This window comes from Bubalus bubalis, chromosome X (genome assembly GCF_019923935.1).
Source record: "Bubalus bubalis isolate 160015118507 breed Murrah chromosome X, NDDB_SH_1, whole genome shotgun sequence".
Taxonomy (NCBI): domain Eukaryota; kingdom Metazoa; phylum Chordata; class Mammalia; order Artiodactyla; family Bovidae; genus Bubalus; species Bubalus bubalis.
Window position 1 is genome coordinate 138,166,583 of NC_059181.1, and position 13,055 is coordinate 138,179,637.

General features: G+C 39.6%; 1 protein-coding gene across 12 annotated transcripts in view; it reads right to left on the minus strand.

Annotated features, from left to right (window-relative positions):
- Positions 1-13,055, minus strand: part of ENOX2 (ecto-NOX disulfide-thiol exchanger 2) — a 291,413-nt gene that overhangs the window by 207,165 nt on the left and 71,193 nt on the right. Inside the window, exon 2 of one of the 12 annotated variants that reach the window (XM_025276943.2) lies at positions 2,131-2,211. The exons of the other annotated variants lie outside the window; for them this stretch is intronic. The gene's annotated coding sequence lies outside the window, so the exon portion shown is untranslated. The remainder of the gene's footprint in view (positions 1-2,130; positions 2,212-13,055) is intronic. 12 annotated transcript variants of the gene reach the window in all.

Genomic DNA, 13,055 nt, shown 5'->3' on the forward strand with positions numbered 1-13,055 from the left:
TTATTGAGCAATTATTACACACTAGGCTCTGAAAATACAACAGGGAAGAAAACATAAAAATCCAGCCCTCATGAAGCTCACATTCTAGTAGTGGATACAGAAAATAAAATCAATAAGTAAAACATTGTATATAAAAGTGATAAATGCCTCACTCAAATACAGGAAGTAAATTACATTAGGTCTATTAGCAAAAGCTTCGACCTACTCATTTTCTAGGAAACACTTGGTGTTTTGTCTTCTCCACTTTTTTTAAGAACTAGGACACACACAAAAGCTAAGACTTCTTTACATAGCCCTTCTAATCTTGAGATGTGAAGATAAGTGAGATAGAAGATGGGTGAGTGAGTTGTTTATGTGAACAGGTTAGAAAATATTTCTGGTTTATTGAATTAGTAGGAGAGCAGGTTCCAATATTTAGCCATAAAGATGGAATAAATAAGCAAACAAAAATACACACAAAGCACCACCATTTGATTTTAAAAAGGGCATATGCAGTTTAGGGAAGAAATTTCAAAAGTTATAACACCTGCAAAGCTCTCAGATTATCTGTTACTCATTGTAACAAGAAAGCAGACCCCAAACTTAGGCAAAAATTATTTTGGTTGGATAGAAAATAGCCTAACAAGACTTTAAAGAGCCTTCTGGGAATAACCCTATAACATAAGGACCTCTCCTTAATTTGTTTATCCAAGTGCAGTTCTATTGCATTACTGAGCTATGGAATGTAGAACTAGAGACTAAACTAGCAATTTCATATCTCTCTTAGTATACCATAGAATGTACATTTATGATAGGCTCCTAATTACCTTAGTGTGTGATACAAAGATCATTAGGTTTTTAGTTGTTTTTAATTATCTAAGGCTGATCAATATTTTCTTCAAAACCCTCTGGCTTGGAAGTGAGTTCCTGTTAAGTTCCAACTGACCAACAAGAAATGGTGATAAAGGTGACAAAAGGAGCAAGTGATAATATCCATGAGTTTTCTTAAGTGTATTAATAGAGACATATTGCTTTAGCTATCTAAAGATATCAGAAAATTACAATTTGTTTCATCTTTGTTGAGAGCTGCACTATCTATTCCATTACAGAGGAGGAGCTGATTTATGTGTAGCTGTTGAAAACACAATGAACCAGTCATCACAATTTTAACAAGTGTTGATGCTGGAATACCCACTTCAGATAGCATCTATAACGCTGTCATGAGGGAAGTTTACAGTACACTGCCTAAAGTAATGATGCTAGTTCCACATTTGCCAAGATTGGTGTCACTTCCATAGTACAAGGTTCCACTGGGGTGGCAATGAAAATTCGCTCTTTCATGGTCTTTTAAACAAGGCCAAGGCATATGTCCTAGAATGCTGTTTTTTGTTCTCTTCTTCTTATCTAAGCTCTATAGCAATTAGACTGGGCTAATATGAAGTTTGTTTTAGTTGTCCACAAATAAGTCACTCTTTGCATATATCTTCCTCTTCTCATTCTTTATATATTAAAATTGTGGGTAGAACAATTTACAAGGAAGATAACAGTTACCATTAGGAAAGGGGTATATCTTTATGACAAATGAATATAAAGTTTCCACCCACAAGGCTACAGAATGCATGTAGTGTTGTGTGTCTTTGTTTGGGGAACCTGCAGAACAGTTGTAAACAAGTAGCCATAAAGCAATGTGCTGAGTATAAACAAAGCGCTCAAAAACACAGTGACTGATTCTTCAGTGACCTGTTTAATAAGTCAAATTTGAGCTGATTCTTAAAGAATACATAAAGCAGATGTCGGGGAGGAAAAATAGAGCAGAGTATTTTAGGCAAAAGAGATTCCTGGAGCAAGGACACAGAGACTGTGAAAGTAAATTCAAGGAGAAGTTAGTGGTCTGTGAGGCTTGAATATAATGTAAAAGGGTGCTGAGGAGTAGAGCAGCCATGCCTATCCTTTTATTTTGCTATGAGACTTGAATGGCATCTGATCTCCTGCATAGAAGGCCTATAGAAGAATATCACCCACACTAAGATTTTCGAATGAAACTGGGCTACTGGAAGATAGATGAAGAGGCAGGAAAAATGCAAACAGAGAGATAATCAGGAAATATAAATCGAACGATGAAAAGTAGAGAAATGATTTCAAGATGCTCACCTCAAACACTCCGGAGACAGTACTGGGGTGTGGCAGTACGTCTTAGGGATAGAATAGTTATTTCTGAGCCAGGATTTGGGCCTACAATATTAAAAGCAGAATCATAGTTTTAAAAAGTCATCTAGTTGTGGCTTTGACTGCAAATCAGTGGGTAGTTTTCACATGGAACTGGAGTGCCAAAGGCAGTCATTTGCCAACATAGGTCAGTAGCTGTGATAAGAGTCGTGTTTAAATACCAAGGGCAGTGCTTTGTAAGTCAGATTCTGCTGATGGATTCATTTGATCAAGATCCACGTTTGACCACTTCACCTCTACATGTAGACCTTCTGTTCTTTATTAAAGCAAAAACATTTTTTCTGACTTTCAGAACACAGGACAATTGATGGCTCTGGTGTTACAGAGTAGTACTGAGGGTTTCCCTCCAAATGCATCTCACTATCTTCACTCCTTCTTCCCTTCTGATCTAATACAGTTTATCTTCTTTCTTAATTCTTGTCTCTTCTCTTAGCTTAGGTCTTCCAAGAACATCTACAAGAGTTGTTTTAGCACAACTGATGAGCTCCTTCTCCCCACAAAGGTTCAAAAGGGAGTACAGAGATATATACTAGAAGACCTCCAAGAAATACAAGTGGAGTTCTTGAAAATCTGCATCATCTGAAATAGGGAAAATTCTTAATAAACATTCAAAATCATTAGAACACATGCAAACCATTCCTTATTTCCACGTCCCATAGAATTTTAGAGCTGGAATGGGCTGGAGAGACCACATAATTCAATTTAGAGGTGAAATGACTTGTCCAAGGAATACAGTTATTGATAAATGAAGGAACTAACACTTAGATTTCCTGGGAAATTACTGTTTTTTAAGGCCGAAAGGACATGTGCTGAATTATTTATTTACTTTTTAATTATGGCCCAAAAAAGCCCCATGTAACATGAGATCAACCCTCAACAAATTTTCAAGTGCACACTGCAGTATTGTTATTTACTGTACAATATGCAAATTCTTATATACCAGGTCTCTAGAACTTTCTCATCTTGCATAACCTTGGTTCCTTTAATGGTCTGTTGAAGTTACATTTTTGATGGCAATGCCAGAGCTTCCTAGGTAACCTCTTAAGCTTATTTTATATGGGGTCATATCAATATAATCTGGTGTCTTACTTCAAATTGCTTCATTTTAATTTAGTGAGAAGGACTCCAGGTTGCATGGGAATGATACTCTCTTACACACAGTTTTATAAAGAATGGGACCTTGATACATTTTATTAAATTAAAATTTAAAAGTTCTGTTCAACGAGGCAGCATAAGCAAAGTTCCAAGACAAGCCTCAGACTGAGAGATGATATTTACAAAGCACAAGGGATTCATATGCAGAATAGATAATCTTCTTCAAATTAGTAAGAAAAAGACTAACAACCAAATAGAATAACGGGCAGATGATATGAATAGGCAATTCATAGAAGAGGGAACCCACGTGGCCAATAAACACACGGAAGGATATTAAACCTCAACTAGTAAGTGACAGAATGCTCAATAAAATAGTGAGACATCATTTCATGCGCACAAAATCAGCAAAATGCTTTAAGTCGGACAATACTGAATGCTGGAAAATGTGGAGGTACAAGGTTCCACTGGGGTGACAATGAAAATTCGCTCTTTCATGGTCTTTTAAACAAGGCCAAGGCGTCTGTCCTAGAATGCTGTTTTTCTGAAGGGGAAATGGATTGAGAAGTGAAGTGAACTTGCCCAACTACAAATGGTATCCCAATATCCGAGTTGATGCTCCAGCCACTAGAGCAGTGTATACTGGCAAGATTACAGTTATTATCACAGTCATCTTAGAGTGGGAGAAACAGATACAAGCAAGCATCTGAGATAGATAGAAAGCTCATAATTCATGCTCACTAATCTGCTTTGCAGGCTCTAGCAAAGGTAATTTAACTTCTGAATTCAAGTTACGTACTTAACCAGCACACACATAGAAAGAGATATTCGGACTGGGAAAGAAGTTCACTTTGAGTTTTAAGTTGATAAAATTTTGCATTAACATTAGTCATTCCATTTAGTAGAAGAAATCAACAGACTGATTAGATGAAACACATTTAACGAAAATGACCAAGATTTCAGAAAGAATTAAATCTCAAATTATTATGAAATACAATTGATAAGAAAAAAGTTGAGTCTGATTAATCTTTTTAATTAATACCATGTGGAAAATCACATGGAGGTTAAAATATATTAATTGCACTCCTTTTCAAGTTTTATATGATCTAGTTAAATTACCATCACACAAAACCACTGAAATGAGCTACTATTCTCCATGTTGCTTTCCCTTAAGAAAATCAGTAAGAATCAGTTGGGTGTTCTCAAACCCAGGAAGCAAAGTAGGTATTGCTCCCAAAGCAGTTCTGAAGGTCAACTATGAATGAAATTTTATTACATTTTCAGCTTCACCTGATGCCTTTCCATCAAAGGGCTCAAGGACTTCATAGGAATGGCCACTTCCATGGAGTTTGATCAGTGGTGATCCATGGAAGGCGCCTTTGTCCAGAAGTGAAAGGCAAAGGTGACCTCCTTAGACTGAGAGCAGAGGAAATCAGGCATACTCTGGTCCTGGGCTCTATTAACCCATTTTCAGTGGCAGATAATATTCAAACTCCAAAGGAAAAATTCAATGTTAAATGTATTCTATGTGCTTACAACATTTATTATAACAAATATCAATGTACACTTCTTTATTCTAGCCCTTCTAGTTTCACCCCATCTCTAATGTACTTGCTTTCCTTTTAAGTCTTCCTCTCTTAAAAGGGCTACTTCTTTTTCTGTGTTCTAGGAAAATACTAAGGACAAAAGTTACTTAAACCTCAAGAGCTGATGTAAGAAGGTAAATATTAGGGCAGGGTGCCATAATTATAATAATTCTTTTTATTAAATTCCCACTACATGCCACAGTGCCACCCTGTAGCAAAATGATGTACTTTAAATATGGTGACAGGTGGTATGCATGCCTGCAAACAGAAGAAATCCCAAGTTCTCATATCTTTTATGGCCAAAGGGATGATGTAGAACTTGTTGGGATAATAATAATGGCTAACATTTATTAGGAGCACGGTATAAGCACCGTTCTAGGAGCTTCAAATGCATTGACTCATCTGATCCTTACAATAACCCTACTAAGTAAGGTATGTGGTATTTTAATGCCCATTACAAGATGAAGAAACTGGAACTGAAAGGTGAAATCATTCACTCAAGATCACACAACTGGGAAGTGGTGAGGCTAGAGTTCAAATCTAAGCAGTGGCTCCAGAATCTACATGCTTAAACACAACACTACATTAATGACAAATTGGTTGAGATTAGGAACTGTCCCAAGAGTGAAAAAAAATCACACAATTTTAGGGCTGGAATGAACCCTAAAGATTATTCAGTCCAACCTTCTTATCTTACCAATGAGAAAAGGGAGGCAGGGAAAGATTAACCTACTGGACTATGGTCACACAGTTTGTAAGCAGCCTGAACTTGGATTACGGTGCAGGTCTTCTAAACCCTAGTCAAGTTTTCATTCAATTATATCATATTATGCTCTCCCAAATACACTCAGATGGCAAAATACAAGCAGAATTCAGTCATACTGTATTTTCTGGGCCTGCCCCTTAGCTATTAAACAAGGCTAGAGAACATCCCCAGAACTGAGCTGATAGGCTTCGCTTTCATTTAAAAGAACCATGATCACAAGCCTCAGCTGAGTGCTCTCTGTTGCGCACCAATGCTCAGTTCAGTTCAGTTCAGTTGCTCAGTCGTGTCCGACTCTTTGCGACCCCATGAATCGCAGCACGCCAGGCCTCCCTGTCCATCACCAACTCCTGGAGTTCACTCAGACTCATGTCCATCGAGTCAGTGATGCCATCCAGCCATCTCATCCTCTGTCGTCCCCTTCTCCTCCTGCCCCCAATCTCTCCCAGCATCACAGTCTTTTCCAATGAGTCAACTCTTTGCATGAGGTGGCCAAAGTACTGGAGTTTCAGCTTTAGCATCATTCCTTCCAAAGAAATCCCAGGGCTGATCTCCTTCAGAATGGACTGGTTGGATCTCCTTGCAGTCCCAGGGACTCGCAAGAGTCTTCTCCAACACCACAGTTCAAAAGCATCAATTCTTCGGTGCTCAGTTTTCTTCACAGTCCAACTCTCACATCAATACATAACCACAGGAAAACCATAGCCTTGACTAGACAGACCTTTGTTGGCAAAGTAATGTCTCTGCTTTTGAATATGCTGTCTAGGTTGGTCATAACTTTCCTTCCAAGGAGTAAGCGTCTTTTAATTTCATGGCTCTAGTCACCATCTGCAGTGATTTTGGAGCCGCAAAAAATAAAGTCTGACACAGTGTCCACTGTTTCTCCCTCTATTTCCCATGAAGTGATGGGACCAGATGCCATGATGTTCGTTTTCTGAATGTTGAGCTTTAAGCCAACTTTTTCACTCTCCTCTTTCACTTTCATCAAGAGGCTTTTTAGTTCCTCTTCACTATCTGCCATAGGGTGGTGTCATCTGCATATCTGAGGTTATTGATATTTCTCCCGGCAATCTTCATTCCAGCTTGTGCTTCTTCCAGCCCAGTGTTTCTCATGATGTACTCTGCACAGAAGTTAAATAAGCAGGGTGACAATATACAACCTTGACGTATTCCTTTTCCTATTTGGAACCTGTCTGCTGTTTCATGTCCAGTTCAAACTGTTGCTTCCTGACCTGCATACAGATTTCTCAAGAGGCAGGTCAGGTGGTCTCTTATTCCCATCTCTTTCAGAATTTTCCACAGTTTATTGTGATCCACACAGTCAAAGGCTTTGGCATAGTCAATAAAGCAGAAGTAGATGTTTTTCTGGAACTCTCTTGCTTTTTCCATGATCCAGCAGATGTTGGCAATTTGATCTCTGGTTCCTCTGCCTTTTCTAAAACCAGTTTGAACATCAGGAAGTTCACGGTTCACATATTGCTGAAGCCTGGCTTGGAGAATTTTGAGCATTACTTTACTAGCATGTGAGATGAGTGCAACTGTGCAGTAGTTTGAGCATTCTTTGGAATTGCCTTTCTTAGGGATTGGAATGAAAACTGACCTTTTCCAGTCCTGTGGCCACGGCTGAGTTTTCCAAATGTGCTGGCATATTGAGTGCAGCACTTTCACAGCATCATCTTTCAGGATTTGAAAGAGCTCAACTGGAATTCCATCACCTCCACTAGCTTTGTTCATAGTGATGCTTTCTAAGGCCCACTTGACTTCACATTCCAGGATGTCTGGCTCTAGGTCAGTGATCACACCATTGTGATTATCTGGGTTGTGAAGATCTTTTTTGTACAGTTCTTCTGTGTATTCTTGCCACCTCTTCTTAATATCTTCTGCTTCTGTTAGGTCCATACCATGTCTGTCCTTTATCGAGCCCATCTTTGCATGAAATGTTCCCTTGGTATCTCTAATTTTCTTGAAGAGATCTCTAGTCTGTCCCATTGTGTTGTTTTCCTCTATTTCTTTGCATTGATTGCTGAGGAAGGCTTTCTTATCTCTTCTTACTATTCTTTGGAACGCTGCATTCAGATGCTTATATCTTTCCTTTTCTCCTTTGCTTTTCGCTTCTCTTCTTTTCACAGCTATTTGTAAGGCCTCCCCAGACAGCCATTTTGCTTTTTTTTGCATTTCTTTTCCATGGGGATGGTCTTGATCCCTGTCTCCTGGACAATGTCACGAACCTCTGTCCATAGTTCATCAGGCACTCTATCTATCAGATCTAGGCCCTTAAATCTATTTCTCACTTCCACTGTATAATCATAAGGGATTTGATTTAGGTCATACCTGAATGGTCTAGTGGTTTTCCCTACTTCCTTCAATTTAAGTCTGAATTTGGTAATAAGGAGTTCATGATCTGAGCCACAGTCAGCTCCCAGTCTTGTTTTTGTTGACTGTATAGAGCTTCTCCGTCTTTGGCTGCAAAGAATATAATCAATCTGATTTCGGTGTTGACCATCTGGTGATGTCCATGTGTAGAGTCTTCTCTTGTGTTGTTGGAAGAGGGTGTTTGCTATGACCAGTACATTTTCTTGGCAAAACTCTATTAGTCTTTGCCCTGCTTCATTCCATATTCCAAGGCCAAATTTGCCTGTTACTCCAGGTGTTTCTTGACTTCCTACTTTTGCATTCCAGTCCCCTATAATGAAAAAGACATCTTTTGGGGTGTTAGTTCTAAAAGGTCTTGTAGGTCTTCATAGAACCATTCAACTTCAGCTTCTTCAGTGTTACTGGTTGGGGCATAGACTTGGATTACTGTGATATTGAATGGTTTGCCTTGGAAACAAACAGAGATCATTCTGTCATTTTTGAGATTGCATCCAAGTACTGCATTAAGGACTCTTTTGTCGACCATGATGGCTACTCCATTTCTTCTGAGGGATTCTTGTCCGCAGTAGTAGATATAATGGTCATCTGAGTTAAATTCACCCATTCCAGTCCATTTCAGTTCGCTGATTCCTAGAATATCGACATTCACTCTTGCCATGCTACCAATGCTACTTCTGCATTAAACTTGCTTTCCCACTCTTCAAAGTGACTATGATACATCTTCACCTCTCTCCTCAATCCTCCCCCATCTTCCCCACTCCTCTTCTGCCCTTAGCTGACGATCTTGCCTCATATTATGGAGAAAACAAAAATCATCAGGAAAAGCTGTCTTATCTTCCCACCACCAAATCTACAAACTGACCTACATCTTTATTTATAATCTGTCTCTGCTGTCCTTTTAAAGTAGTGTCCCTGAAGCCCATACTCTCTTGTCAGCTTATGGACTTTGCTCCTGCAGATATTCCTCTTCTTCTGCATTATCAGTTTTCCATTTTTACTGGAGGTCAGCTTTGATTTCTACTCTCTCAAAGTCCTATATTTCTCAACCATTGGTAAATCCTGCCTTTTGATTCTAACTTCAAAATACTTCTTGAATGTCTCCATTTCTCCTCATCTTTCTTAACATCATATTTATCCAAGTTACCATTTCCTCTTACCTAGACTCCTGCAATTAAAAAAATGGCCTTCTAATAGGCTGTCCTGCTTCCATTCTTGCCCGTCTTTAACTCATTCTCCACTGAACAGCCAAATTAGTCTTTATAAAATGTATTTTAAAATTCATGCTACTCCCACATGTAAAACGTTTCTATGGATTCGTACTGCTTTGAGCATAAAATTCAAAATTCTTGAGGTCTATAAACCCTGTGTGATGTGGCCCCTGTTTACCTCTCCCAACTTCGTCTCTTGGCATGTTCCCTTTCACTCAACCATGCCGGCCCTCCCTCTATTCCTACAACACACCCAGTTCTTTCTTGCCTCAAAGACCTGTGTTTACTGTCCCTGAGGTTCTTTATGTGACAGTTACCTCCTCATTTACCAGATATCAGCCTGATATGTGTCTTTTCAGAGAAACTTTCCTTCCGTGATATCTATGTTGTTGTTTTTTGTTGTTTAGTCACTCAGTCATGTCCTACTCTTTTGCAACCTCACAGACTGTATCCCACCAGGAGTGGGTTGCCATTCCCTTCTCGAGGGGATCTTCCCAATCCAGGAATCGAACCTGCATTACAGGCAGATTCTTTACCATCTGAGCCATCAGGGAAGCCCTGATATCTATGTAAGTCCTGCCAATTTTTTCATTAGTAGCTGTGCTAGCACTTATCACCACCAGTAAGAATTTTACATATGTGATTCTTTGTTCACTTGTCTGGTTTAAAGCTCAATGAGGGCAGGGACCTTTGTCTATCTTTTTTTCATATTGTATTTCTAATAACTAACACCAAGCAAGTGCTCAATAAATTTCTGCTGAATTATGAGATGAATGAATAAATTACTGGATCCCATTGAAAAATATCTGGGACAATGGTTGAATAGGGAGAGACACATTACTTAGAATAAACCAAACAAAAAGAGGAAGAAGTCAATTCATGCTATCCAAAATATGGATGCTCTTCTTCAGGTCTTCTATAATCACTTATTAACACATTGCTGTCAAAGGTACTCTAACCAGGGGGAAATAACTCCGGTGTCTTTAGGGAAAGAATCTGGCTGGTTACGTGATCCTAAACCTTTTGCCAAACTGTAATCAGCAGACAACCCAGTCTGATCTCCTTTTGTGGTGATCTTTTACTGAACAGGAAAAAAAAAAAAAAGAGAGCATCTGCAAGGTTAGCTCATATACAGGACAGGACCTTGAGGATGATGATCATCTGTCAAATATGCTCCTTCCCACTACACACACTTGAACAGAAAGTGAGAGTTATGTTTTACTTGGTTATTTTTACCTCGAGTCATTTATTCCTCTGCTAAGTAGTTTATCGATTCTTCAACATCAATTTGGAGCTGGAGTTTACAGCAGAAATCTTATAGTGCTCAAAATAAATGTCTTGCCCAAACAATACCATGTCAGTTGTCAAAGATGTAACTCAGGAAAACAAATGCACCTAAAGCTAGAAACTAAATATAGATATCCCCTCATCCACACACACTTGGGATGTGACCTTTCTAAGAACAGAAAATAAAAAAACTATAACATATGAAGAATTCGGTAGTATAAGGAGTCTAATAAGGAAAGTGTTAGAATTCACTATAGCCTACTACCTCCCACTGATGTTCCACAACAGTTATTTTAGACAGGAAGCACAAGGTTGCCAAATGTTCTTGTTCTACATTTCCTGTACTAGTTTCACATCCTACACATCTAGCCCTAGTATTAAAAATATTGTCCATGATAATTTACTCCCTGGCTTCTAAAGCGGGACCCTCCAAGTCCTGCCTATAAACCTTTTGGCATTCAAATTCTGACTTTCACCCTGTAGAAAGCACATCTTATCTGCCTACACACACCACCCTCTTCTAGCAAAAGGTTGGTTATGCTCAAATGCTTTGGGATTAGGAGTGAGGAAGTCTTGAGTTACATATCTAAGTATAACCCACTAACTAATGGGCCAGAGAAATAGAAGAAAGATAGAAATGTTTTAACAGTGTCACCCAAGGTGTACATATTCATGTATAATGATACATACATACAGGACTAAATTTTCTTTTGACCTTAGAAGGAAAGCAGGTGCTAAACATTCTTGAGTCTTAGCATTGCACATTTAAAACAACTGCTTTACATGTTGATTTGGAGTTGCAGTTCATCTGAGACACTTAGGGGATTCCCCAAAGTGCACCAGAATTTGGGCATATACGAAATTGTAATTACTTCCATTCCTTTTCTCCAATTTCCTCATAATTGCTTTTCCTGATATGGCCCTATGTTCTTTAGGGGATTGTGGAAAGGGTTCCAACACACCAGTTGGTCTTATAAAGCTGCATGACCAGGCAGGGCCATTCTTTTAACAAATATCTATTGAGTACCTGCTAGGTGCCAGGCACTGTTCTAGAAACTGGCATAACAAGCCCACAGAGGGGATGCACAGGTTCAAATGAGCTTACAAGCCCACAGAGGGGATGCACAGGTTCAAATGAGCTTAAGAGAGTAACAAGGAGAGCAGGATATCTGATTTCTATGGCTATTTCTTTTCTGTTTTTAATCAGGCAATGGAGCAGCAACTGCCATAGGCTGTCAGTTGCAGGTGAGATGTCAAACAAGGGGCCTCTTCCTCAGGGCCCCCTGGCTTTGTCTTCCCTCCTTTCTAATTCCAGTATAGCACACCTCAGGATCCAGGGAAAAGAGATCTGAAGGATGAAGGCAATTTTGTGCTGAGTAACTGAGACAATCAGAATGCTCTCTAAAGTTAGCTCCCCAAACCATCCCTGCCCTGAGCCCAGTTCTCCACTGCCACTTGCTTTATATCTTGGTTTTCAGTTCAGTTCAGTCGCTCAGTCGTGTCTGACTCTTTGCGATCCCATGAATCGCAGCACGCCAGGCCTCCCTGTCCATCACCAACTCCTGGAGTTCACTCAGACTCATGTCCATCGAGTCAGTGATGCCATCCAGCCATCTCATCCTCTGTCGTCCCCTTCTCCTCCTGCCCCCAATCTCTCCCAGCATCACAGTCTTTTCCAATGAGTCAACTCTTTGCATGAGGTGGCCAAAGTACTGGAGTTTCAGCTTTAGCATCATTCCTTCCAAAGAAATCCCAGGGCTGATCTTCAGAATGGACTGGTTGGATCTCCTTACAGTCCAAGGGACTCTCAAGAGTCTTCTCCAACACCACAGTTCAAAAGCATCAATTCTTCGGCACTTATATCTTGGTTTTAAGTTCCTGTTTTTTCTCCCCCTCATTCTACTGCAGCACATAGAGGCAGTTTCAAGTACACCATTATCTTTACTCAGGTGAGAGAAAATCTTAAATTTCTATGCAGATCATTCATTCATTCAACAAATATTTAATGAGTACCTACTATGTGTCAGGGACTGGAACCTGTGCCAGGGACTTGGGGCTGGGACCATATCAGTGAACAGACAGATATTAAGCCCTACTCTCATGGAACTTACAATTTAAATGGGTGCTGTTGAGGTAAATTACACAGAAAACTAATCAAACTGATCATATGGACCGCAGCCTTGTCTAACTCAATGAAACTATGTATGAGCCATGCTGTGTAGGGCCACCCAAGATGGACGGGTCATGGTGGAGAGGTCTGACAAAACATGGTCCACTGGAGAAGGGAATGGCAAACCTCTTCAGTATTCTTGCCTTGAGAAGCCCATGAACAGTATGAAAAGGCAAAAAGATAGGACACTGAAAGATCCTATCTTTCAGGTTGGTAGGTACCCAATATGCTACTGGAGATCAGTTGAGAAATAACTCCAGAAAGAATGAAGAGATGGAGCCAAAGCAAAAACAACACTCAGATAGTGGATGTGACTGGTGATGGAAGTAAAGTCCGACGCTGTAAAGAGCAATATTTCATAGGAACCTGGA